A 24,461-nucleotide genomic window follows, 5' to 3' on the forward strand; every position below is an offset into this window, starting at 1 on the left:
CTTGGATGACGGGTACGAAAGAACCATGCTCCTGCCAGCAGCTGCCCGAGAACTTGGCCTACAAGGCACACCTGAGGACCTGCCCCTGAGAACCATCAGACAGGAGGTGCAGACCCTCCGTGGCGCTGCGGTATCCTTCCACATCTCTTCTACTGCTGAGCCAAAGACCAGCTTCCTAGTCTCCAGAGCCTTCACCTCAGGTCGCCTCGGCCTAGGCGAACAGTCATACCCGATGGACCGACTCCAGAAGAGGTACACCCACCTGGTCGGTTTACCAATTAAGCCCTTCTACAGTGCCAGACCCCTAGTACTCATCGGCTCCGACCACCCACACCTGATCACCGCTATCGAGCCAATCCGACTGGACCTGCCAGGTGGGCCTGCTGCCGTCCGGACCAGGCTAGGCTGGAATCTTCAGGGCCCAGCAAGATTCTCCCAGCAGCCCCTACACTCACAGCAGTGCCTAGTGACATCAGTTCACCCTCCAGCTTCAGAACTATTCAAGCACGTCGAAAGGCTTTGGCAGCTCAACACTCTTTCATATAAAAGTGAGAAGATTGTAACCAGGTCGAGACAAGACCAAGCAGCAGTAGCCCTGCTAGAAGAGAAGACCACCCGCGTGGAGGTAGCAGGAGTCTTACGCTATGCCACCCCCCTGCTGCGCAAGCGAGACATGCCTCTCCTTCATGCCCCCAAAGAAGCCGTCATGAGCACAGAACGGCGGCTAGCTAAAGACTCAGAACGTGCCAAGGCTTACAGCGCAGAGATCCAGAAGCTGGTGGATGCAGGCTCTGTCACTAAGTTAACCCCCGAAGAAGTCAACCAAGACAGAAAAGAGTGGTACAAAACAGAAAAACAGAGACTGGGATGATCCTCTCCTGCCCCAAGACCTCTTACAAGCGTGGAAGGCCTGGGAGGCAGAACTACAATTTCTATCTCAAGTCACCTTGCCACGAGCGTATATACCAGTCGAAGCGGATGGGTCAAGCGTCATCCGTCAAGTCTATGTGTTCTGTGATGCATCGGAACAGGCTTATGGCTCGGTGGCGTATCTGAGAACGCTGGACTGCCGAGGTCAAGTCCATCTGTCCTTCCTACTCGCCAGGTCCAGAGTTGCTCCCAAGCGACTACTCTCCATACCCAGACTGGAGCTGTGTAGAGCGGTCACAGGAGCTCAACTGGCTAAACTCCTAGAGAAAGAGCCCACGCTGAAGATCGATCAGACTATCCTGTGGACAGACTCTACAACAGTGCTGGCGTGGCTGCAGTCAGAGTCCTGTCGCTTCAAGATTTTTGTTGGTACCAGGGTGGCCGAAATACAGGACCTCACGAGTTCCACCGCCTGGCGATACATAGATTCAGCGAGGAACCCAGCTGACGACATCACCAGGGGAAGGACTCTACAGGACCTGACCAAGCCGAACAGGTGGAGCCATGGCCCCCCCTTCCTCCTTCAGCCTCCGGCTCAGTGGCCTGTCAAGCCCAACGTCGAACAGGAAGGCGATGCCTCCGAGCTACGACAGTCTACTTTCTGCGTTGTCACCTTAACAACACCTAGTCCGCCAGACGCATAGGTGAAGCAGTATGATACCTGGAAAGAGCTGCTAGTAGCTACAGTGCAGGAGTTACATGGGGAGGCAGGTAGCTACACTGCCGAAGACTATCGCAATGCTGAGACCCTCATATTAAAGCAAGCGCAGTGCGAGAGCTTCCCAGAGGAGTTGCGGCTCTTGAAAGCAGGAAAGCCCGTACCATCCGGCAGCAGACTGCTCATCCTGTCACCGGAGATGAATGAGGAGGAAGGACTAATCCGTGTCGGTGGCAGACTACGACGTGCTGTAGACATCGAGCAGACAACACTGCACCCTATTGTGTTAGACCCTGGGCACCCCTCCACCAAACTCCTCATCCAAGATTTCGACAGTCGCTTGCACCGTCCCGGGCCAGAGAGGGTGTTTGCTGAGATGCGGCGCTCATTCTGGATCCTGCGCGGCCGTGAAGCAATTCGCCGTTACCAACACACCTGCACAGACTGTCGACGTTGGAAAGCCAGACCTTCTGTTCCAAAGATGGCAGATCTACCGCCCGCCCGCCTGCAGTTCTTCAAGCCCGCCTTCTTCTCGACGGGGATGGACTGTTTCGGGCCATTTTAAGTCAAAGTAAGAAGGCGTACTGAGAAGAGGTGGGGTATGATTTTCAAGTGTCTCACCACCAGGGGTGTGCACTTAGACCTTCTGACCACCATCGATGCAGACTCCTTCTTGATAGCTCTCAGGCAATTTATCGCTCGTCGAGGAACACCAGCCGAGCTGCTCTGCGACTATGGGACCAACTTCAAAGGAGGAGAAAGAGAACTGAGGGAGGCATTCTCTGCCCTGTCACCAGACCTGCAACAGCAACTCGCCAAGCAGAAAATTGACTTCCACTTCAACCCCCCTGCAGCACCTCACTTTGGAGGAGCATGGGAAAGGGAAATCCGCTCCGTAAAGACCGCCTTGTACACCACAGTAGGAACTCAGTCAGTCTCAGAAGAAGTGCTGCGGATTCTTAACTCAAAGCCATTGGGGTACGTCTCCTCCAGCATCACAGATCTCGATCCTGTGACCCCCAATAGTTTGTTGATGGGGCGGCCAGACGGGTCCTTGCCCCAGATCGTATACCCAGAGACTGAGTTACTGAGCCGTCGTCGATGGAGGCATTCACGGGTGCTGGCAGATCGCTTCTGGTCCAGTTTCTTGAGAAATTATCTGCCAAGCCTCCAGACTCGTCAGAAATGGCACTCTACGCCAGTTGACCTCGCAGAAGGCTCAGCAGTGATGTTGGTGGATCCCCAGCTTCCACGGGCCTTGTGGCCCATCGGTCATGTCACTAAGGTCCAACCTAGTAACGACGGCCACATCCGTTCAGCGGACGTGAGGATCAGAGACCGTGTACACCAAACCAGTTGCCAGGCTGGTTGTCCTGCCAGCTCTTCCACCCGGCGAGGAAGAGGACAGCTCTACTGCCGCCATCGCCCCTTCGTGAGACACTAATAACTTTGTCACCTTTCTATGGAGCGAATGTACACTGTACATTCGGAGGCGGCTGTTTGAAAGGTTCCCAAACTCTGTGCTACCTTAAGAGACTGTTATGAGCCGTCCACCTTAAGAGCGCAAGGCATTGTGGGGCGCGCTCATTCATTCTACCCACAACAGAGCACAGAGCGGTGAATGCCCGTCATTTACATTTGCTGTCTGTATATATATAAAACTTGTAATATTGAACAGCACTGCGGTGCCGGGTGCGTCACTGACGAACGTGTTCTTATCTGTTTACTGCAGAACCACCAATACTTGCCAGTGTTGTACCATTCAGCTAATTCAATATAACCTGCCATGCCGGTCAACCTACCTATTAAACAAGTAAACTGCCCTATGCCAAACGAACTGTCCTGTCCATTGTGTTCTGACCGACGCCCCGGGGGTGAATGAGACTACCTTTATAGAACCATACAGTCCTTTATAACTCTCCACAACAGTGTACATGTTATTGACTAAATATGCGCTACAACGCGCTCTTTTGTTCAGAATCAGCTTCTTATCACTGGTAACGACACGGCTTTCCTCTCTCTCATTCCCGCAGCTTCACGGTGCTTTAAACAGTGTAGACGCTGGCCGTCCACAGAGTTCATACACTGCAGCGAAACAAGACGAGTCATTGGATGAATGCTGGGCTTTGTCTCGCCCATCGGACGCTCAGCGTCTCTGGGGGTCTACGGGGCAGTGGGCTGGCCTCGGCCGGCCCGGACGCTCAACTTCTGCATGATGATCGGATGATCTGTCTAAGGCTGATTGCCTTTTTGATTGACAGCGAAATGAGGGAATCAGGGATCTTGTGTTGTAAACTTCTGTGGGAGCATTTTTCAACATTCATTCTGTTGTTCTGAGTTGAACCGGAGACTTTCCAGATCCTCTTAGCGACATTTTCTTTGTTAGAAACGACTAGCGACAAATAGAGCTTCTATTTCTGGTGTTTTTTGTGTTTGGAGACTGACTTCTTTCACTCTACAGTTTCTGTCCCTACCGAGCAGCGGGTGCTGCTGAGTCCCTCCACCGTCTTTAAGCGCTCACAGGTGGACACACTTTGGACTAGACTCGTGCCAGTCCCAGCTAGTGAGCGTGTTTGTCTACCATTGCACAGATGGCATTTTCTCTTCAAGTAGTCCATACAGTAGTACTCTGTGATACAAAACACTACACATGCCACACATTTTAAGATTTTTCGAAAAAAGTAGCTTGAAAGTTACCTTTCCTGGTAGAAATTCAATTGCTTTTTTGGGAAAGCAACTAATAACAATACTCCATTACTTATTTTTTCCAAAACTTCCTCCTAACCATACCGAACCTGTATTTACAATAATTAGAGCATAATCATTAAGTAAAAACAACTTGGGAGGTGTCAGTGCCACACCCCACCGCAAGTCGCCGATTTATCCTCAACTTAACAATTTAGGCTTTCATTTTAACTGTCTTAACTTTAATAGTTTAACTTAATAAGCTAATTAAGTCCGACCTTTCACGTTTGTTTTGTTGGGGATACTCGTCACACAAATAACATACCAGACTTTCCAGGGCGGTGTCAAGCTAGCATATAAAAGGATGGCTCGTGGTTGTCCTCAGTATCAAACATCTTCACTGCAAAGGTAAGACGACACAACTTGACTTACTTTGACATTTTTAATACAACAGTGTTTGTCTATCATTGCACAGATGGCTTTTTCTCTTCGCGTCTTCTTCCTCGTGTGTGGGATCAGTGGAGTGTTTGGTTGGTAGCTAATACACTTAGACACTTTTTTTTTTACATATTTCCTGTTTGTTTTTTAAAGAACAATTGTGTTGCAGTTAGCTGTACAAATGGCTGGACACTCTGTAACACTGAATATTACATCTTCAAAGACAATCAAGTGTCTCATCAAGATGCAAAGGTATGGATGGATTTCACGTTGTAAACTGTGCAAATAAGAGGATTCAACTGAGTGATCCTGTTTTGTACTTTGTCTCATCAGGGCAACTGCACGACCCTTGGTGCTCAACTGGTGACCATCAGTAGTATAGAGCAACATAATTGCGTTCTTGATGTGATCAGAGCCGCTAATGCCGAAGCCATCGTAGACACCTGGATAGAACTCACCAACCAGGTGTGACCAGTAGCAAAGTCAACTGAAGGGGAAGGGTGGGTGGCGGTCTGAGGTCAAGCTGCTGTGTGGTGGGCTTTCAGTTGTGACTCTGTGAGTACTTGTGGCTATCTGGTCTGGCTAGACTGCTTTCACCAACACTCTGGGCTTTGAGCTGCCCTGCTAGGGACGGTCTTCTGGGTTTGTCTTGCCTCGTCCCTACATCGGTCTTTTGCGGGCCAACAGGTTGTGGTTCTGTCTGTCTTTGGGGTGTGTGCACAAAGTGGCGACCACTGTCCACACATTCCCATGTTCTAGCACTGCATCACTGCTGCCAACACAACACATGCACTCTTTTATGGGTGCAGATTCCAAGAAAGCTAGTGTCTCTTTTTTTTAAAGTGACTAAATGTAACGTGATTGTCTCGCAGGTCTGTGGAGGTTCAGAAGCGTGTCAGTACATTGATGACCCTGGTATGTAGAACATCAACTTGTACAATGGATCTGATTGGTAGAAAATTTCACAAATTGTTTTGTTTTCTCACAGCTGGAGCGTGCAACACTGCCAAATGCGATGTCAACAAGCCATATGTTTGCGTCAAGAGCGGCCCTTAATCATACAAGGCATGAGCAAACTGACTCTGCATGCCATAAATTGGCCAATAAGCTTTTTAACCTGTCCCAAATTTTGTTCTTTATTGCTATTGAATAAATTATTTCTGAAGCTAGAGAGTGGAGGGTGGGGTCTGTAGACCAGCGGTAAGACAGAGAAACAAGATTCCTACGACTAAGTTCTGTAAAAAAACTACTTTTTATAGGACATTTGTGTGTTTGTTTTCTTGTTTGGCTGTGTTGTTTGTCACATTTTTGCTCGATGATAAACAAGTCAAGGAGGTTGTCGTTGGTGCGTTCACATACTCTTGATGTTCAATGTTTGATTGTTCATCTACACTCTGGGTGTTTTAATCAATAAAACTCTGCAAATTACTTTTTTGTCTGTCATGATTTCCTGGTGAATTTTTCTCTCCAGTCACATTTAAAACCTTCTTTATGAGTCGTTCTGAAAATCATATCAGAATTGATCTGCAGCAGAATTAATCAGTATCAGAATTTACTTTCCAAAAACGCACACTGTGTATCTTGAAGGCGATGACATTGTTATTGAACTCGCATGGAAACAGTCGCAAAGCCGGTTCAGTGTCATGCAGCGATACTTTGTTAGGACACTGCAGTTACCTTAGACCGAGACAATTAATAAACAACTAAATATGTTTGCAAATCATTACAAAACAACCCTAAAAGGCTGCTTCTATGAGGTGAAATTAATATAACAGTAAGTAAAGGAAATGTGCCTGTAAAATGACCACAATCGCCCCCTAGTGTACAAAAGGCGCACTGCAAATAGCCAACAGTCACATTAGAGATAGAGCTTGGAAACTAGAACTTTCCATGTGAAAATAGAAGAAACCTTGTTATTTGAGAAATCCGACTATATCAGTGCATGGAAACGTACTAATTGACTATCTCTGGCGCCCCCTTGGGGGAAGATCATGTGGTGCGTGCTACTCAAGATTGCCAGTGGCGAGAGGGAGTTTGGTGAGACCAGGACAGGACAGGACAGGACAGGACAGGACAGGACAGGACACCCTTGTCAGGAGTCATGACATCATCAGCAGCTCACAGGCGAACAATATGAGGAGAAATTATTAAAATAATAGATAATAAAAACAACATTGTTACAAAAGAAATACATCCTTCCATCCATTTTCTACCGCTTGTCCCTTTCGGGGTCGCGGGGGGTGCTGGAGCCTATCTCAGCTGCATTGGGGCGGTAGGCGGGGTACACCCTGGACAAGTCGCCACCTCAACAAATGAAATACATAAAACATTATTCCAAATACTAACTATAATAAAATATAATAATGTTGGTGTGTGAGCGGGAATTCACAGGTTGTTTTCCTCTTTGAAGTACTTCCTGCTAAATACATGTTTATCACACACACTTTTCTCTTTAATTTGTTGTCAATTTTATTTAAAAATATTGTGTTTTATAAAAATAAAAGACCAATAATTGAGATGGTGTTTATATTTTTAATTTGAAAAACATTGAAAGTTTCAAGTTAGTGAAATCAAACATTTAAAAATGTTATTTTCATCATTCCTATTGGATAAAAAACATTTAGATTTTCTATAGCAGTGATGGACTAATGACAAAAACTTTTTATATTTTATTAATTATTTGCTTTTTGAAATGAACATTTTTACAATGTTTAAAAATATCAAGAATAAAGTGTCCTCCGCACCCTTCGGCCCTCAGTGGGAGAAATGTGGACACTTCTGCAAAACACAAACCAAGTGGCTGCTTTGGGCCACATGACCACTAGGGGGCATTATTTCTACACTAATATGCCATCATTTTCCCCCCTAACTTTATTGACAAACACAGACAGCAGTGCTAGCGTTATTAATGTTAATATAATATAATATAAATGTTAAATACATATAAAAATACATGTCAACTAGGAAGTGAATGTTTGTATACTACATTACCCAGAAGGCTTAGCGCCGATGTTTCTGAGTGTTGTTCTCCACACCTACTCTTGATTAGTGATCAGGGGACTCACGTGCCACTCAACATATTTTTGTCCAAGTAGTTTCTCTGTCACATAACGTCAATTGTTTTTGCTTTTTCTCATGCACGCCTCACACAGCTGTACATTTCCCTGACTTAAGAGCAATTTTTATCATCTTAAGAATATAGCCAGAGTTTGCCGTATTCTCTCTCAGGGCAACAAAGAGACGTGAAAGCATGCTTTTATTACGAGCCGTATAGTCTATTGTATTTCCTGCCTTCTGGTCTTTCGAAGAAGGTTCTTGGTTCTTTACAATTACTCAGAATTTCAGCTGCACAAAGACTAGAAGGCAGGCCCACATTGCATCAGTTTTAAAATCACTAGATCGAGTCCCAGTGTGTTTCAGAATCCATTTTAAGGTCCTTTGCATGGTTTATAAATGTTTTTATGGTATTGGGCCCTAAAAATGATAAACAACAATAAACTGCTTTTTTTTTTTTAAAGACTACAGCTGTGTGGAAAAAAACAAAAAACATTGCAAGATCGTTCTTCTTTCTCTCTGTTGTCAAGTTTGTTCAAAAAGGAAGTTTTAGGAACGCCACCAACTGTGTTCAAGCAATCAGCGTTGGAAAGCCCAGCCTGCACCTGATAAGGTTCCAGGAACCTTCCAAAAGTCCTACCAAGCAGGCAGGAACTGTGAAAAGTTCCTGAAGAACTAAGGCCCAGTCCCAATACACCCCCCTCGCCCTACTTTTTAGTCCTATCTCTACAATTACTCTTTGCATGTAAGGGTCGTGGGCATAACGAGGGGTAGGGGGTATGAATCTAGTCCTGTGAGGGATTTCAGATGTTGACTCGCCCAAATAGGGCCAGAGAAAATCCCCCAATTTCTGCATAAGTTAAATAATACAAATTAGTTTGTAACGCTAGCTAACGTAAGGCTAATCATTAACATAACACACCTTCTAAAGATTCAAAAGAGACAACAGTCGTCGATGGCGGCTTCTTCTCCGTGTTGTTTATTTGTTTATTCGTCGACCAAAGCATGATGAACGATGAAAAAAACAACTCAATTGCTGCCGGGTTTGTTGTGTAATGGTGGGACCAGGGTTGTACGGTACTGCTACTAACAAGGTCCTGCGGTACTAATGTATTTGTGGCTCCGAAATGACAACACAGGCACGGCTTCTTAAAGACGGGCTCTTTACATGGGTTTATGCCGTGAAAACTACAGGACAAGACATGAAATACAATGCTTTAGACTAAGGCTGAAACGACGCGTCGACGTCATTGATTACGTAAATACGTCGACACCGTTTTTGTGCGTCGACGCGTCGCATACTGTATTTCCTTGAATAGCCGCCAGGGCGCTAATTAATTTAAAACCTCTTCTCACTCCTGCGCTTACCAAAAGGCGTGGGGTAAATTTAGGTCTGCGCTTATAAATTTGAGGATACCATCATGAAAAGCACATTTAATTAAAAAAAAACGTTATTATGGTCTTACCTTTACTTATGAGTCCATGCGCAGCTGCTTCTGATCAAAATAACTTGTTTATAGAAGTCTTCCTTATCTTTCTTCAGTTTTAAAAGTCTTTCTGTCTCGATGGAGATATTCCTTTAAGTATTACCTCCTGCTTCAATTGAAAGTCCAGTTTAGAAAACTGTTTTATTTTAGATATGTAATCCTCCATGTTAAAAGTGCAAGCAAACGATCACTGCTCACTCTTGTGGCTTGTTGTCTTCTTCTGCAGTACCGGTAGTCGCAAGAAGGACCACTAGCGCCCTCTACCACCAGGAGGCGGGAGTCATTTAATGACTCATATTTGACACACGCAGCTACGGTATATTAATAAAACATAGCTGCTTACTGTTCTTTTTAGCATATTCAATAGCTTGGACCTTAAATCCTACTGAATAGCTCTTAATCTTCTTCCCTTTATGCGATTTCAAATTATTGAAATCAGCCTCCTCTATTTTGAAAATGATGACAGGTGAAGTGTCACTCATGACGTGACGAGTTTGACCGAACGAAAATTCCTGACATGCGCTAATAAAATTAATATTTTGCGAAACCAGTTTGATCCGGCGTTAATCCTGAGCTGGCGGTAAAGCCAAGCATGCGCTAATTATTTTGTGAAACGAGTTTGACCCGGCAGTAATTCGAGGCATGCGAATGCTATATACCTGGCGCCAATTCAAGGAAATACGCACTTTTTTGTATTGGATGTTTATCTTTATTTTTGCACATTTTAAAGCAAAATAAGCAATACTTTTACTTTTGAAATGCTTAAACTATAGCAGAATATTAACATTTGCACTGTATGTTTATTTTATATTTGCACATTAAAAAGCAAATAAGCTACTTTTAATTTTGTTAAATGTTAAAAGGTTTAAATGTTTACATTGTTACAGAATATTTTGTCATGTTGTTGTCAATGTTGACTGAGTGGCCATACTTTTTTTTTTTTTGTAAATAAAAGCCATGCCTTTTGATAAAACTGCCCTACATTTATTTTTTCATCTTCATTTTAAATAAAAAAATAATCGGTAAAAAGAAAAATAATCTGTAGATTAATCGAAAAAAAGAATCTATAGATTAACCGATTAATCGAAAAAAAGAATCTATAGATTAATCGATAGAAAAATAATCGTAGCTGCAGCCTTACTTTAGACATAGTTCAGTCACAGGCAAATAAAGTGCTAAACAAAATAGCTACCTCGTGGCCGCCTGCCACTTCGGAGGTTCTTGGGCAGCAAATATTTCAGTCTTGTGCATACTAAATGAGCGTACAATAATTAAGCCAGTGTACTTTATAAATATACAGAACAATTCGACACAATATGACAAAATACCTTGTTCAGCTAGCTAAATGTTCTTGCTGCTGCTGATGGCTCGCTCAAAGTCCTTTGCATGTCTGGGCGAATGCAGGTCTCGCAACCTCCAATACTAAACCAAAACCTCGCGAGAAAAGCGGTGTAACAAAGTAAATAAATTGCCCTTTTTATAGTAAACAAAATGTGTCTTATTTACAAAAAATGTAACATGAATTCACAACCATAATAATTTTCAACAAAAAATATTAACCCTTAAAACAAAAATATTAAGTGTAAGTTTGAAAGACACTTACACTCCCACCAAAATCACTCATTGTCTCTCAATGTGATTTTCTAAGAAGTATCCTGGTTAGAGTCTGTTTTACTCTGTAAGTCAGTCTCAAGTAGGGTCACGACTTTGTGAATAGGTATTTCAGTCTCGTCAGTGGTTTCCTTTTGTCAAAAGTGGTTTCACTGGTCTTCAACTTCACCTTTCGAACTTTGCCGTCTGGACTTTCCAAAGTTTCTATCACTCGAGCTAGTTTCCATTTACATCTTGGAGCGTTGTCATCCTGTATGATCACAATATCATTTACTTGCAGGTTTCTTGAAACTTTCTGCCATTTCTGTCGCTGTTGGAGATTCAACAAATATTCTCGCCTCCATCTTTGCCAAAATTCATTTGCTAGAAATTACACCTTTTTCCATCTTTTTTTCAAGTACAAATCATCCTTGCAAAATTGTCCTGGAGGGGGAAGAATAACTGAAGATTTCATCGTTAATATGTGATTGGGAGTTAGTGGTTCTGGACCCGTGGGATCATTTAGATATTCAACACTTAAGGGTCTACTGTTGATGATTGCCATTGTCTCGTAAAGTAGTGTTCTTAAACTAGTTGTATCGAGTCTGTTTGAGGACTTGTATGCTTTGCACTGTTCGAATTTGGCGTTTCCAGACACCTCCCATGTGGCTTGCTGATGGAACGTTCATCACAAATTCGCAACCAATGACTCTTTGTGGTTCTTGATCCATGTCTTTCATTACTCCGAAAACTCTCTCCTAGCACCCATAAAGTTTGTCCCTTGGTCACACTTTAATTGTCGGACAGGACCTCTTATGGCGACCAGAGTTCGAAGGGCATTCATGAAAGCATCTGTCGATAAGTCGTTGAGTGTTTCAATGTGCACAGCTCGCGAACATAAGCATGTGAACAATAATCCATATCTTTTGACTTCTTTTCTTCCATCCTTTACTATGAATGGGCCGAAACAGTTGATGCCACAGTAGCATAGGTGGATTAATGAACGGGCCTACCGGGCCCAGGCCCAGGGGGCCAGAGGCCCCAAGGGGCCAGGCCAACTTGGCCCCGCGGCCGCGACGCATGCAAAACTACTTTTGCAAAAATAATAATCTTAGGCCCCAAGGGGCCAGGCCAACTTGGCCCCGCGGCCATGATCCATAGAGGGTCAGAGGCCCCAAGGGGCCAGGTCAACTTGGCCCCGCGGCCGCGACCCACAGAGGGCCAGAGGCCTCAAGGGGCCAGGCCAACATGGCCCCGCGGCCATGATCCATAGACGGTCAGAGGCCCCAAGGGGCCAGGTCAACTTGGCCCCGCGGCCACGACCCACAGAGGGTCATAGGCCCCAAAGGGCCAGGCCAACTTGGCCCCGCGGCTGCGACCCACAGAAGGCCAGAGGCCCCAAGGGGCCAGGTCAACTTGGCCCCGCGGCCACGATCCATAGAGGGTAAGAGGCCCCAACGGGCCAGGTCAACTTGGCCCCGCGGCCGCGACCCACAGAGGGCCTGAGGCCCCAAGGGGTCAGGCCAACTTGGCCCCGCGGCCACGATCCATAGAGGGCCAGAGGCCCCGAGGGGTCATGCCAACTTGGCCCCGATCCATAGAGGGTCAGAGGCCCCAAGGGGCCAGGCCAACTTGGCCCCGCGGCCACGATCCACAGAGGGCCAGAGGCTCTCAATCATTATTATCAAAGCTAATTCTCAAATTGGATCACACAACCTCACTCACATATTCTTTATCAATTATTAAAGGTTGTTTCTGAATTTTGATCACAGAACTTAATGCAAATATTCTTGATTGATTGGCAAAGCTCATTCTCAAATTTTGATTACACAACCTTACTCTGACAAATTATCATTATCAAAAAGCTCTATCTCGAATTTGGATCACAGAATCTCACTCAAGTATTCTTAGCTGTGCCCCTCCCCCATCGAGTCTTTCATAAACCGGTCTGTTCTTTTAGAATCTCCTCATTTGGTACTTTGAACTCGTGAGTGACTGCTCAAAATTTGGTTTCCTTTCCCTCAGTTCAGACTCAGAGATAATTTGAAATCATTCCACAAGAAGTTTAACGCGCACACACACATGACACACACACACTTGAGTTGAGCATTACTTGGAAATTCTTATATTTTCCATTTTGCTGTTATTATCAGCATCTTCCCATTTTGTCCTTTTCTTTCAAAAAAGTTTTTCAGTCTGACATTTGTCACTGCTGTCAGTTAATAACTTTTTGGTCTTTGACCCATTTTGTCATTTTCTCGATTCGATCGTCACTGACCACTCTCTCCTGTCTGGCAGACATCGTTGCTGCCATCATAGCCAGCAAGCTGCCTGCAGATAGCAACATTTTGGTGTCCTTTGTGAAAATATTTAGAAAGTAGACAAAAGTACACAAAGTTGTACAACTATTGTCTTTATGATCTTTTTTTTTGTTTATTTGTTTCTCTGTTACTGTGTGTGGCCAATTAAGCGACTTTTGGCCATACCTGGCTGGTGACATTTAGCGACTTTCTGGTTGTTGTTAAAATTAATAATAGCAACAGTTCTCTTCATCTTAATGCAATTTATTGTGTCTGTCTCTCCACATTTTGCCATTAGGTACTTTGAGCTCTTGTTGGTCAGTCACTCTAAGGTACATTGTTGCTGCCATCATAGCTAGCAAGCTGCCTGCAGATAGCGACATTTTGGTGTCCTTTGAGAAATATTAAGAAAGAAGACAAAAGTACAAGAAAAAAAAAAAGTACGATTACTATCTTTTTTTAAATTATTTGTTTCACTGTCAGTGTGATTGAGCGACTTTACCGCTAGATTTCGCGTCTTTTGGCCATACCTGGCTAGCGACTGAAAACATCATTTAGCGACTTTTTGGTTGTGAAGATAAGTGGTAAAAGCAGATCTGCTTGTTGGTCTTCCCACATTTTGCCATTTGGTACTTTGCACTCTTGTTGGTCACTCCAAGGCATTTGTCCCTGCCTTCAGCTAGTCACTTGGCTCTTTTGGAATTTATTTCACTGTAATTGGCTCTCTCTTTCTCCTCAGTACAAATCAGTCTGTTCCCTTGCCATTCATCACTGACCACTCCGCTCTCCTGTCTGTCAGACATTGTTGCTGCATGCAGATAGCTTGGGGTCCTTAGTGAAAATATCAGAAGAGAAAAGTACACAATTATCTTAATCATCTTTTTTTATTCACTGTCAGTCCTTCAGTGAGTCCCAGTGTGTTGGCGATTAAGCAACGTTGGCATTCGATTTAGAGACTTTTGGCCATACATGACTGGCGACTCAAAACGTCATCTAGTGACTTTCGCTGTCTGAGTTTAGCATTGATTGGAAATCTGTTATCAGTTCTTATAGAAATCAGCTGATTTCTGCTTTTGACTGTTAATACTAGATTGCTAGTTTTGAAAATTGCATCACTCTCACACACACACACACACACACACACACACACACACACACACACACACACACACACACACACACACACACACACACACGCACACACACACACACACACACACACACACACACACACACACACACATAGTTGGTTAAGCTGTTGTGATAGGCAAAGAGCCAATGTGCACAGAAAGAAGGGAAATATGGATCATAAACGTCTAAGCTAGTGGAGGAGCTAGAAAAAAAATTCAGCAAGAAAAGAAAAAAAAGGAATCAGTTTTACTTGAGAGTGTTCCAAATATCTCCAGCTTCTTCAGTACAAAGACATCTGCTGAAAGCAATTCTATAAATGCTACTGCAAATTCAGCTAAGGTTAGCAATGCACCTGAGCTAGCATGTAGCTCCCAAGATCCTGAGACCACTACAAGTGTACGCACTGAACCAAATGCTTCGGATGCTAATGATTCAACCAACTCAGCAGTAGCCAGTTGCTCGGATGAATGTGAGGTCACTGCACCTCTTGACAGCATAGAAAATGAGTTGAATCTTTCTTCAACACCATCTACAGTGACAACTCTACCTAGTGATCCCGCTAAATGGGCTGATACCCTCACTGAGTCAATGAAGGAAGTTCTTATTCAAAGAGGTGCAAAATCATTTCACAACCGTCACAGCCATTATCCAGCTTCTGTGAGGAACAGTGGGCTAGGAGGCAAAACCCGATGCCTAAACAATGAACATTTTACTTCACACCTGCCCAATGGACAACGAGTACAAAGAGAGTGGATGATGTACTCTCCCTCTACTGGTAATGTTTACTGCTTTGCATGCAAACTGTTTTCCCCAAAAACGCATTCTTTTGTGACAGGCTATTGTGACTGGAAACACTCAGAAAGATTTGGTGAACATGAGCGAAGTGCTGAGCACATAACCTGCATGCAAGCAGTCTTGAACCGCGCCACAGGTGCCACAGTTGATGCAGACCTGTTCAAACAGTTTCAGGCAGAGAGCAGCTATTGGAGGCAGGTGTTACAAAGAGTTGTTGCAGTCATTAAATTCCTTGCAGAAAGGGGCCTTGCATTTAGGGGTAAAAATGAATCGTTAGGGTCTCCTCTCAATGGGAACTACCTTGGTATTCTGGAGGTCCTGGCTGAATTTGATCCCTTTCTAAAGGATCACATCAGAAAGTTTGGGCAGATGGGTCGAGGTAATACCTCATATCTGTCTTCCACCATTTGTGAGGAATTCATTGAATTGATGGGTGCAAAAACCAAACAGGCTATAGCAGATGAACTGCAAGCAAGCAAATACTACTCTATCATTGTGGATTCAACCCCAGATTTATCTCATGTGGACCAATTGACATTCATATTCCGTTTTGTTAGCAAAGAGGGCAGTGTTGTTGAACGCTTTGTGGGTTTTGAGCCCATTACTAGCCATACAGGTGAAAGTTTGGCTAACTGTGTCATGTCTGTGTTGGAAAATCTAGGGTTAGAGCTGTCAAATTGCAGGGGGCAGGCTTATGATAATGCCAGCAACATGTCAGGGAGGTATAATGGGGTTGCAGGCTCACTTAAAGAAAAGCAACCCATTAATACACTATATTCCATGTGCAGCTCACTCTTTGAATTTGGTGGGAGTCAACAGCATTGACAGATGTGGAAATGAAGTCTCTAAGTATTTTGACTTGATTCAGTCTATTTACAACTTCACAACTGCATCCACACACCGATGGGACAGGGTATTTGGCAATTCCAACATAGATCTCACACTTAAAGCTTTATCCAACACGCGTTGGAGTTGCCGTGCAGAATCTACCAAAGCACTGTGGCAGAACTACAGTAAAATAAGACCAGCACTACAGGGTATTTCCGCTGATGACACAGAGAAACGAGACACACAAACTGAAGCTGACAATCTAGTGCGGAAGATGGATTCACTTGAGATGGCCTTCATGGCAGGCTTTTGGGACACTGTTCTGTCCAGATTTCAGGCCACAAGTCTGCAACTTCAAAAAGCAGACATGGACCTTGGTACAGCAGTTAGATTGCTGGAATCTCTGCGCACCTTTGTTCTCTCCCAAAGAGATCTATTTGATCATTTTGAGCAGAAAGCCTTAAACATGTTGGGTGGCACCCCATCTTACAGGGCTGAACGGACGAAGAAACGTAAAAAGTTTGCTGATGAATCAGCATCCCCAGATGTTGTGCTTGAGGGAAGGCAACTGTTTCAAATAGAGACATTTATTGCCTCTATTGATCAACTGAGTTCAAGCCTTAATCACCGTCTGGAGGCCTACAAACATCTGAACAATTTGTTCAGTGTCCTTTTCTCTTTGGATACAGAGTCCAATGCTTCAGTCCTTCACAAGGCCAAGATTCTCACTGAATCATACTCATCTGACCTCAATGAAAGTCTTGGACAGGAGCTTATACAGTTCAAATCTTTTATACAGCTCAACAACACTGATGAGGAGAGGACCCCTTCAGGACTGCTCAAAACAATAATACATTTTGGACTACAGCCTACGTTTCCTAATACATACATTGCACTACAGATTTTTCTCACTCTACCGGTCAGTAACTGTGAGGGAGAACGCTCATTCTCTCTTTTGTCAAGAGTCAAAAATGAGCTGCGCACAAGAATGACTCAGAAAAGATTAAATGCGTTATCTCTAATGGCAATTGAGAGTGAGCTGACAAGAGAGTTGGACTTCAATGATGTGGTGGACGATTTTGCGAAATTGAAAGCACGAAAGAAACCCCTTGCTTAAAGGTGCACTGTGTAAGATTTTTAGGTTGTTATTTCCAGAATTCACCCATTCACTAATGTTAGGCTACCTGTTTTCATGAATACTTACCACCACCATAAAATTCTAAGTATCCATTATGACTGGGAGAATTGCACTTTCCCCATTTCTGGGAACTGTCTGTCACCTGGATTCTGAAGATAGGATTGACTTTAGGCAGAAGCTTGGTGCTTTCTCTGGCAAACTGAACCTCAAGCTTCATTCTCTGCAGCTTTGCATTCTTGTTCAGACTTTCATCGACAAGGAACTTTTCAACTTCCCCACTATCGTGAAGGGGCCACCAAAAGATTTCAGTGTGTCCAGCATGTCTAGTCTCTTCTTCTCCTGTCTTTGAGCCATCTCTTGTTTCTCGTCAGCCCAACTCTCGAATTTTGCCTTCATGAGTTTACTCCAGTTGAGTTCAACCTCTCTTTTTGCTTGTGCTGCTGCCTTGAAACCTCTGAAGCTCCTGGCTCTTCTGTAAAATTATTGACCTATTGACTGCGTTCAGTGTGCCCAACTTCTTCAGTCTGTAGTCCACCTTGCCACATTGTCTCTCCATCCCAATGTTGTGCACAGGGGTGCCATCAATGTTACTAGCCTGTTCACTGACAGGGTCCATTGGGAAGGTCTCCTCATCCATCCCATAGTCCATCCTCTGCCTGGCCAGGACAGTCTTCAGATGGGGCAGCATGAGATCTGTCAGCTGCTTCACTTCATCCAAGTATTCGGCAGCCACGTCTGACACTGAGTTCAGGACATGTCCAGTGCCTGTCCAGCCACTATAGCATTCTTGCTGTCTACATCCAGATCCACCATGAAACTCTGTAGCACTTGCTCCATCTTCATATCGGCCTCCGCCAACCGCATCACTTTATTCATGGCACTGCTGAAGCCCAGTGTAGTGTGGGTGCCACAAAAGATCTGCCCTGCTGGTTTTTCCAAGTTGTTCATCTCTGCCAACAGCTTTGAAAAGCCTTTGTTGTGCTCTGTGCTGTCAGTCATATGTGCATCTACAAGTTTATAAACATCCTCCACATTGACTCCTCTGACCGACGCCAGTATTTCGAACCCCATATCCACTTGCATTTCTATGTCCTCAGTGGTCTCTCGGTGAATGGGTAAGACAGGCAGAGGAAATGGGCTATCTTGACCTGCATGCAGCCCTTGTACCATGAACTGGCCTACACCTTTCTTTGTGGTGCTCTCCGATGCATGTGTTATCATTTTACCTTTCTCCTTCTCCTCCTCAAGCTTTCCCACAAAATAGATACAGACTTTGAGCCTCAATTTGCTGCACAGCTGCCGTTATGCCAAAGTGTTTTCCTAAGATATTATTTTTATTTTAATGATAGAAGGGAGGAAAAGGGGGCAAAAATCATGTCCAATTTAGTTTTTTGGGTGGGGTGGGGGGTTTATTTCATGATAGGTACCAACTTCCAATACATAATATCTCTCAAATGACCCAATGCACCATCACTGAAGTGGGCGTAAGCATTTTCCAAAATTTTTATTTTTAGGCCATTTATCCCCTCCTCCTACCCGTGTCTGTGTGAAACCTGTGCTTGTCTGTGTGGTATACCTAATAGTGTGTGTGCAGTATGTGCACTCTTCTGTACAGTACAGTGTGCATGTCTGTTCACAGTATACAGTATTTCTTGCATAGTGCGTGCGTGTGTGTGCGCGTGCACGCGCGGGGTTGAGGGGCCAAGACCATGTCAGGCCCAGGGGGCCAAAATTTCTTAATCCGCCCCTGGTAGCAGTAATAGTTTAGGACTTTACCGCTACACTTAGTCAAAAACTGCCTCATCGGAACGCGAGTTGTTTATTGGGAAGCAACAAGCTACGAGGCTGGTTTTGGAAGAGGAACGCACGGGCCGCTGTCAGCGTCTGTTTGGCGACCGGCGGCGGAGGAAACGGATCGGCGAAGCAGTGGAGACCTTCTGCAATCAAGCTCTGCATCGACAGCTACGAGTCCCACTGGAGAGCTACAGGGTCGCTCATTGGGGACAGCAGCCAGCAGCAGCAGCAGCAGCAGCAGATCATCCCACCGAGCCAAGCCTCGCGCATGCGTGCTGTGCGTGGAGGAGGACGCGGAGCAGCGTTTAGCCCGTCCTACACCTGTGTGGTATGTTTTAGCGGCGCGCCGACATAAACAAAAGCAAAACGGCCATTGTTAAAATGTGTGCACACAAATATTGAAAAAATCCAATGCATTGGTGACTATTTGACTTGACTTGCGCGCGGGTTGAAAAACTTTGACTTTTTCCAAATGGAGGAGGAGGGAGCACAAATGTGCGCTGATGAACATAAACAGCCACAGGAGGACAATGTGGCTGAACGGGACAATGTTGGGCAAGGGGTTGAAGGGAAAAAACGTGTGGTAAAAATGACACCCAATGCTCTAGGTCACAAAATTGAAAGTTTGAAAGGGGAAAGAAAATTAAAGTTGCAAAGACTCTCAATGCTGAAAGAGGGGGTCATTGCCGTGTTAAATGACGAAACACGTTCACATGAGCTAAGGGAGGAATTTAGCAGGTTTATGGGTTTTTATCATGAAACCAGAAAAGTGCACAAAACTTTGTTGTCTCTGTTGCCAGATGATGAGTGTACTAAACATGAGACATGGCACAAAGCAAAAATGTTGAATTTTGATGGTTTTATTGACAAGGTTGACAGGTTGATGTATTCTCAAAATGATGAAGTTGAAAATGATGGTTCTGCTGTTGATGGTTTTGAAAATGAAAGTGTACAACCCCATGACAGCATTTCAAATGTTCAATCTAATGTCTTATCAAAGCTCAATAATTCCACAGCCTCAAACAAAAGCAAAATGTCTTCCACTTCTTCAATCAATCAATCAATCAATCAATGTTTATTTATATAGCCCTAAATCACAAGTGTCTCAAAGGGCTGCACAAGCCACAACGACATCCTCGCATAATAGCAGAGGCAGATAAGGCAGCACTTATTGACCGTGCTATTGCTTTAAAAGACATTCATGCATTGGGGGCGCAGGCTGCAGCTCTAAAGAGGAGACAAGATGAGCAGGCAGCAGCTCTAAAGAGGGAACAGGAGGAACAAACAGAGGCCTTAAGGAGGAAAAGGGAGCAAATGGAGTTGGATGCTGAAATAGCAGTCCACAATGCTAAATTGTCTGTCCTCCATGAAGCCAGTGTTTCTGGCAGGAGCAAAAAGTCTGATGAAATGGAGTCCTATTATAGGCAAGGGACAAAATCGAGAAAAGTGCCTGTACAACAACTTCATCAGTCTGTTAAAGCTGCTCCTTCAGAGCTTCACACAGCCAAGAATGCCCCAAACAAGGTTCATTCACACCCTCAACCAAACAAACCACTTCGCTCATCAACTTTGGATCCTGTGGAAAACCAATCAAGGCAACATTTACCTCAAGCAGCTCAATCATTTCAAGGCAATAACACAATACCAGGTGAATTCCACACTATATTACAAAGGCAAAATGAAATGATGGCACTCCTGGTTCAAGCACAAACCTCCCAATTACTTCCACACAGACACATTCCTGTTTTTGAAGGTGACCCATTGCAGTTTCAGGCTTTCATAAAAGCATTTGAGCATTGTGTAGAGGCAAAAACCAATGATTGTGGTGACTGCTTATATTATCTGGAGCATTTTATCAAAAGACAGCCGAGAGATTTGGTGCGCAGTTGCCTCTATATGCCTACAGAGAGAGGCTATGCTACAGCAAAACGCCTACTAAGGGAACACTTCGGAAATCCTTCAAAAATAACAGCAGCCTACCTGGACAAAATCATGGTTTGGCCAAACATCAAATCTGAGGATGTAAAAAATCTCCAAGCTTATGCACTCTACTTGCGAGAATGCTCCAATGCGATGAAAGAGCTGCAATACTTGGATGAGCTCAATATGCCAGCTAGCATGAAGATGCTCATACAAAAGCTTCCTTACAAATTAAGGGACCAGTGGAGAGGAAAAGCAGCTGACATTGTTGACCAACAAAAGCGACGTGCTTGTTTCATAGACATTGTGAAATTTATTGAACATCAGGTCAGAATTGTTTCAGATCCTGTCTTTGGCGACATTCAGGACATTCCTCTGAATAAAACAATAACCAAACCCAAGCCTATACATCAAAGCACATCACAGTTCAGAAGGAACAGTTTCGCAACTCATGTGGCAGTTGCCACTGAACCAAAACCGGATCCACACCTGAATGAGTTTATGAACATCTCCAAGACAAACTCTATTTCCTGTCTTTACTGTAAAAGTGAACATGCATTGGAGCACTGTCAGATATTGGGAAAGAAGGCGCACGGGGAAAAGCTTGACTTTTTAAAAGAAAAAGGCCTGTGTTTTGGTTGCCTGTGCACAGGGCACCTTAGCAAGAGTTGCAACAGGCGCATCACTTGCTCTTTCTGCAACAAGACTCATCCCGAAGTGCTACATATTGACAGGAGGCATCTGGAAAATGGAGAAAATAGCCAACTACCAAAGGTAAAAGCAGAGATTTGCACTACATCATCAACTTGTGGCCATACAGGGGCTGGCAAATATGGAATTTTACCTATCCTGCCTGTTCAAGTGAAGTGCTCAAAGGGCAGCAAGATAGTCCAGACAAATGCTTTCCTAGATCCAGGAAGCACAGGGACATTCTGTTCTGAACAGCTAGTGAACAGGCTGAACACAGAAGGCCAAAGAACAAAAATCCACTTGCGCACCATGGAGCACAGTAAGGCGGTCCCGAGCATCATTGTAAATGGCCTGGAAATCTCTGAGCTTACAGGTAGTACGTTTTTTGAGCTTCCTGGTGTGTTCACTCAAAAACAGATGCCTGTGTACACTAACAATCTGATTAGTGAAGCAGAACTCGATAAGTGGCATTATCTCCAAGGCATCAAAATTCCTCGAATAATTGCCAACGTGGACCTGTTAATTGGTACCAACGCCTCCAAGTTAATGGAACCATGGGTGGGTAATTAATGGGCCAATACAAGGCAACAGCCAGCATAATGGGAGCCCCACAGTTACTGTTAACCACACCATCGTTAACAGGTTGGAGGAACCGCTTATCAACCAGAGCATTGGCGGAACACAATCAGCCCAAAAGTTCTATGAGTGGACTCAAAGCTTCCGCATTGAAAAAGAGGAGCAAGAAAAGCTTTGCAGTGGGAGAAAAAACTTGCTTTGGAAAAGGAGAGGCAGGAGAGAACATGGTTTGGCCAAAAAGCAGGAAGAGCGAGAGCAAGCTCTGGCCAGAGAGAGAGCTCTAGAGCTAGAAAGACAAAGAGGCTTGGAGCAAACACTTCTCCAGCAGCAACACGAGGAGAAGGAAAATAGAGAAATGGAAAAGGCAAGACTCAAAGTTTGGAAGCAGAAAGAAAAAAGGATCTGTACTCAAAGAGAAGATGGAGGCAGAGTCTAAATCGCTGACCTTTTTTGGAAAAGGTGGATTCGCGAGTATTTACCGTTGCTACAAGAGCGACAAACGTGGACAAATGAAAAAGGATGCTTCAGCACCAAGAGGAAGTTGGATACTTAGAAGAATACTGGTAACCTTTCCTGATAGGAAAGGCCTTGTACGTTCAGTTCGTCTGCAAACCAAAACGAGCATAATCGAAAGACCCGTAACAAAGATATGCCTTCTATGTGAAGGTATGGAGTAAAATAACTGCATTATTGCAAAAGGGAACCTGAAAACCTAAGAAAGAGGGTTTGTTTTGGTATTATGGCTCTATTTTTATTTTATTTATTTGTAATTAAATTGCTCTGTTCGTCACGCCAGTAGCAATTAGGGGCTGGTGTGTTAGAGCCATTTACTCTTTCTATCCGTCAAAGTCATGACATCACTAAAGGGGTTGGCTCAAGGCCAAGTGCCAGTCTACTTAGGGAGGGGCTGGGATCTTGCTCAGGTGTTGCTGAGTAGAGGTGCAACAGTTTTTGACTGTGCCAGGCTATGATTTGTTTGCTCCCGTTTATTTACCGTTTTTGTTACAAAGTGAGTTTGATTTATGTGGCTGTATGTTAATAAATATTTTTGTTAAACATGGACACAATTCTGGACATCAATTATTAGCCAGCTGCACACGTCTAAACTAGCTTCAGTTATATTCGCCAACCAGTAGCAGTAATAGTTTAGGACTTTACCGCTACAATGTACATGCTGCGTTTATGCAAGGTCAGCATTACAAATTAAAATGTGTTTTCAATTGTCTTACTCTGGTTAGGTAAATATTAAATAAATACAAAAAAACATGTCAACTGGGAAGTGAATGTTTGTATACTGCATTATTCAGAAGGCTAAGCGCCGTGGACAGGAACAGGAAGTAAGTCTGAGCTATGCAGTAGGACGACAATCGTGTGAGCAACAAGAGTTGATATGTAGTTAAACGTTGTTCTCCCTGCTTCGTCTACACAAGAAACATACGTTTCGGGAACATTCTGCATCGATGTTTGTGGCATCAGCATCCAGGTGGCCGTGGTCTAGTGACGACCTGGTGCAGACGTGGTGGGAGGTGGGTCATCGGGGTATTGTTTTTAAGTCTGCAAAGCACTTTGTGTGAAATGAAATGCCACACGTAAACTAAAACTATTTCCCAAATGTCTCATTTTGTGCCTCTCTGCCATGGTTGTTAACCAGTTTTGCTCACATTTTACGCTCCCGTGTTTGCCAGGGAACAAAAGGTGTGTACTGAGTTAACGCCTAAAAACAAACACTAACATAATAGCAAAGGCAATCCAGTCTGTTTGCATGTTTTGCCAAATGTTTTGAGTGCAGTGGTTTAGGAATAGGAGAATTACACAACGGCGTGTACGTGTTTGACCCAACCAACAGCAAAGAAACATGTGTTGTGTCTCTGGTCTGTATCGGGGCATAAAACATGCAACAGACACTACACATGTACTGTAAACATTTTTGACTGCAACATTGGTTGTCTTTTATCCATCAATCAAGTCCCGCCCCCTCCTCTAAATGGACACACTCACTTCCTGGTCTGGTTGCCACCTTCCCCAATGTGATCTTAACGCTAACAAAGGATTCTGTCTGGCCAAACTAGTTTTATTAAGGAAACCAGTAGCAAACCAACTAATACACGACAGGGTGTGTCATTAATTATGTTAAAGAGGCACATTAAAGGTCAGCAATGAGCTAAGGCGTGACACTGTTTTTGCCTTTTCTCATACACGCCTCACACAGTTGTACATTTCCATGTCTCCTGAAGACACCAGACCAATTTTTATCTTCTTAAAAACATAGCCAGAGTTTGCTGTATTCTCTCTCATAACAACAAAAAGACGTGAATGCATGCTTTTATTACGAGCCGTATTGACTATTGTAGAGCCTCATTTCTGGTCTTTTTAAAAGGTTATTGCATCTTTACAATTAGTACAAAATTCAGCTGGACATGTGCTAATGAAGACCAGAAAGCGGGCCC

The sequence above is a fragment of the Nerophis lumbriciformis genome, linkage group LG37, assembly GCF_033978685.3.
Source record: "Nerophis lumbriciformis linkage group LG37, RoL_Nlum_v2.1, whole genome shotgun sequence".
In the NCBI taxonomy this organism is placed as follows: Eukaryota; Metazoa; Chordata; class Actinopteri; order Syngnathiformes; family Syngnathidae; genus Nerophis; species Nerophis lumbriciformis.